Below are 5,011 nucleotides of genomic sequence, written 5' to 3'. Positions count from 1 at the left end.
AGGAGTTATTTGACTTGCGTGCTGTGGATAATATGTGTTTTACTGAGCGTTATAGCTATTTATGAGTATATATTTTTAATTGTATACATTTAAGACATTTTAAAACACGACAACAACCCAGGAACTCAGAGTAAGAGGTTTCTACAGTATGACAATAGCAAAGTGCACAATGCCAGTACGGTTCACTTGAGGCAATATCGAACCCCGCAACGGCCGCAAGTACATCCCGACCTCCTAACTGAACCAATAAAGCAAAATTCGGTCCAAATGCAATTTTTACTCACACTCGCCATCGGCGCTGAATTCACTAAATTAAATGAGAAAAATCTGTACTGTTTTTTTATCTCTGGTGCGAAAAATCGTAATTAAATTCAGTGTAAGTTTAGTGAGTTGAAAATGGTCAACGACTGAACGTGGTTTTAGCTGCCGTTGTGACAACTGATAAAAGTAATAAAGATCCTTATAATTCATTTTCATTTTAGCATTGCGTTACTCAATGGAACGACATATTTAAAAATAATACTTTATAGTAAATTACTCGAATCGTCGAGGTAAAGTAAAAAGTGTAAGTTTCGATCAAAATATATATCGATAAAAAGTTATTTTAATTTGTATATACTACTACTGCTTATCTAAAAGAATTTGTCGCAGTGGAAATATCAAACTTTTAATTAGAAATACTCACGCACACGCCATATCCACAGACACAAAATGATCAAAAATGTGAAAGTAAAACTGTGTTTATTGGTGAAAAATGAAAAGCGAAATGCTAGCAGAGGTAAAGTCGAATGTGTGGTTAATTTATGAACGCAATGTCAAAATGGCCATGTATAATTAAACTGTCTATTCTATTAACGACGGTAGGTGCTCATCCTAGTACTAAAATATAAAGTGGGATGGATACCTATCTTCTTCACATCGAGCCTTACGATTGCCATGTCTAGACTCTTACGAGACTATATATTAATAATATTATCTATGAATAGACTGATACAGATTTATTTACTGAAACCACACGAAAACACGGTTGTAATGGATCAACGTGTTTTCTACGAAGAACGATAATAGTATCTAATATTGGGCGCAAATATCCAAGCGCAGAGCGTAGGTGGCGTAGTTGTATTACGGTGACTGTTGTGCTGAAGTCTCAGGTTCGATTCCCGGGATATCGGATTTTTCTGTTCTATACCCGATCGGTGTTAGGAATTGTGTGTCAATTGCAAAATAATGTTCGCTTCATTGTGGACTAAGCTGACGAAATATAGGTGTGAAAACTCCTCTGCCTATCCTTGATATGTGAAAAAGGGCCTATATATCTATATTTGGTTATGATGTAGGTATGTAAATAACCTATCACTCTGCAGAATAAATGAACTGGATGATCCCAGCCATCATACGGCACTCACTGGCTAAAATTCAAAATGCTCGCGCCAGTTGAGTTCTAAACTCTATAGGCTATTCGCGAATGTTCCATATTTTCAATACAGTTCTCTTTGAGAGCTATTTGTGTAACTTTTGCTGGATATTTCATACTCAGCTAAAGTTTTGAATAGCAAAAGTCAACATCAAAGTGATTTATGATTTTATTTATTGAAGAAAGCTAGGAATAAGTAGTTTATAGTTAATGTGTTTTTAATAAAAAAATATAGTCATAGTAAATAAAGCTTATTTTATTTCCAATACGTCATAAAGAAACATAATATTAGTACTAATAAACTCTTTATCAACTTTATTATCTCATGATAAGAAACATTGACTTATTTTAATTTCACCAAACTCTCCGACACTTCCCAAAGTTTCTTTGCAATATCGACGTCCTGAGCCTTTTTTGTTAAACCCCGCTCTCGGCAGTCAGAAAAATAGCGTCCACTCACATTTTCCAGTTCGGGTGCCACGGCGAGGTATATACTAGTTTGCGCTCCCTCCCCACGCCGACTTCATGGTCAGTCTCACTACAGGCTTTATGAATCTAAAGAGAGGCCATTGTATAGTAGTCACTATGTTTGTATCCACAAAACCTGGATGCAAACAATTTACTGTCACTCCTGTCCCTCTCAAGCGACGATCTAATTCCAGGGTAGTGTAGACGTTGCACAATTTTGTCATACAATACGCCTTGTGACAAGTATATGTGTCTTTGTTTTCCAACTCCATGTTTAAGTTTTCGAAGTCAATCTTACTTCGCATGTAGGACGTTGAGGCGACATTTATGATTCTGCTCGGAGCTGAGGATTTCAGAAGTGGTAGAAGTAGTGATGTGAGTAAAAACGGTGCGAAATGATTTGTTTGCATTCCAACAAATAGGTTGTCTTCAGTTTTAATATTGTCAACGTAGAATATGCCAGCATTGTTGATGAGGATGTCGACACGTTTTCGTTCTTGATGATGTCCGCAGCGAATTTTCTAACTGAAGCTAATGATGCTAAATCCAAGTGACGATAATGCACGTCATTGTTACCTGTTGCAGAAACAATTTTCTCTCTAGCCGTGGTACCGCGCTCTTCATTTCGGCATGCTAGTATCAGACGAGCTCCCTGGCCGCCAAATCCTTTGCAGTCTCAAATCCAACACCACTATTAGCTCCGGTCACTATCACCACTTTTCCATACAGATGTTTACTGCATTTGCATATTCCAACAGTCAATCTGCAGTAAAGTATAAGCAGTATTAGACATACAATATGAATTACAGCTAGACTTATAAGAAACATCGTATTGGATGAAATGTTGTGACTAAAATGTGTAAAGGTGCCCGCGATTAGATAACGATTGTTATAATTTACTGATATAATTGGATTTAGTTTAATTCTAGTTGTAACACGTTGACATACATTATTTGTCTGAACTCTTAGTTCTGGCTTTAGTAATACTCGTTATCAATATTATAATAAAGTAGGTAGGTGTTGCTTGCGTCTTCAGCTAGCTGATAAGCCCTTTCCTGTAACAAAAGTCCCTAAAACACTGTTCAAAGCATCACATACACCACAACAGCGCCATGTGTTTAAAACAGATAAGAAACCTTTAGTTGCCATAGGAAAAAGTTACCGGGATAAAATGTCTATATATTATTTCAAGGCGGATAGAGCATCTATACGTGTGCCATATTTCATCGAAATCAATTCAGCTGTTTCTGCGTTTACTTCTAACAGATATTCAAACATTTTTACAAACATTTGCATTTATAATATTATTGAGATGAGATGTGGAGACAGTGACATGAGATGTCTAATTTTTTTTTATAATTGTTCGGTAAAGTGAAACCACTGCAACTAATGGTAAGTGGTCCAATAGAATGTGAACTGACGAGTGATGGTTACCCCTCGGCAGTCGATACAATTATGCCAGCCTGTTTCAACCTGTTCCCGGAACGCGACACACTTATGTTTTCCACACTATGGCGGCTTTTAACACCTTGTGTACGGTGCTCGCAATCCAGGCGGATATACAATATACCCTACCACCAGCAAGAAAATACTTAGTGGTGCGTAGGTTTATTTTATTAAGTGTAATAAATTAACATATTGAATCATAATAATAAGTAAAATGATAAGCTATAATGCTGTCCCATCTATGTATATATTTTTTATTTTTTTACGAGTCGTCCGGGCTGGTACTTACTCTCAATCTACGCCGTAAAGTGATATCGGTTTGTAAAATTACGGTTCTCCTTTTCTTCGGTGTTTATAATAGAAAGTATTTTGGGTTGCGTTTTGAATAAGTTACGTTATTGTTATTTGAAGAAGGAAAACAATCTAGCGCCTGATAAAGTTTCAATAGCAATTTGTTTTTCCAGACACAAAGTTTCGTATTTTATGCGTTGGGTATTAATGAAGAGAGCCTTGAGGATTTATATAAATGTACTATCCACATTTTACGAGATAAGATCTCTTTTGCGAAATGCTTTAGAGATTTTGTTTAGCGTGCAATGTGTATTACTGAGTTCAATGTGAATTTTCCTTTATGCTAAGACATTAATTGCCGCTCGGAGGAGTTACGAGCTCCAAAGTTCAACAATGAGACTCTAACAGGCCCGTAAATGAGGCTCTCGTTTCCGGTTTACCGGTCTCTCATCTCGACCCCATCTGATGACTAATTAGGTAACTACACCTTTATAATTAATTTATTACACGCTTTTATGCTTCAATAAGCAATTCATCTTTTTGAAGGAATCTCACTTAAGGCTCTTTTTGAGTTAATGACATAAACGGAATAAGCGCAAAAGCGTGTGGAAAATTTACACGCGTTTGAAGTATTAAGCGTTGTATAGTATTTTAATAGCAAAAGGTTTAGGACGAATCTTTGCTAAAAATTGTTTTAGGTGCTGACTTTTAGAATAATATTGTATTATGCTTAAATTAAAATGTCCTAGCACAGAAAATAACAGATTTTTAAATATAATATTCAAGTTATACAAAATAATTGACGAACGATTTTCAAGTACATAAGTAGCGCAAGAATATATGATTATGTTAAATTATGAGTTTATATCTTTGGTTATATTATTAGTAAATTAAGTATATTAAACATTGTATACTCAAAGAATATTATACGATGAATACCCCTATTAAGTATAGGCTTCGGGAAAGCATTGTGGAAAATCACTATAGGCTTCCATTCATTTACAACAAGCGGGGTCTTTTACTATTACATTTTTAAGTCTCACACTGGTTAGTAAGTTTTTCTTATTTGAGAATTTGGTATGTTTAAACGCAATTTCAATTTCTGTCGCCAACCAATATTGTGCTAACTGAAGAGATTTCAAAGAAGAAGTAGATTCTATAATCGACCTTATTACTTTGTTTGTTACATATTATAGACAAAATGCCAGTTCGGTAAAAATAGCGGTGTATTACAAAATTAAACGATTTATAATATTCAGGCCTCTAAACAAGGGTTTCTAGTTTCAAAGTATGAAGTTATAGTTTGTATTATTTAGGACATTCAGTGTTTGAATAATTTAATCAATAATTTTACTAAAACTGTAGAGATTGTCGCTGGGCTGCGTGACGATA

At 35.2% G+C, this 5,011-nt stretch overlaps 1 pseudogene; it reads right to left on the bottom strand.

Moving 5' to 3' along the window:
* Positions 1-1,649: 1,649 nt before the first annotated feature.
* Positions 1,650-2,827, bottom strand: LOC115445981 (annotated as a pseudogene).
* Positions 2,828-5,011: the final 2,184 nt, after the last annotated feature.

The sequence above is a fragment of the Manduca sexta genome, unplaced genomic scaffold (genome assembly GCF_014839805.1).
Source record: "Manduca sexta isolate Smith_Timp_Sample1 unplaced genomic scaffold, JHU_Msex_v1.0 HiC_scaffold_3804, whole genome shotgun sequence".
Lineage (NCBI taxonomy): Eukaryota > Metazoa > Arthropoda > Insecta > Lepidoptera > Sphingidae > Manduca > Manduca sexta.
The sequence above is the reverse complement of the archived record's forward strand: the minus strand, read 5'-3'. Positions and strand labels throughout refer to the sequence as shown.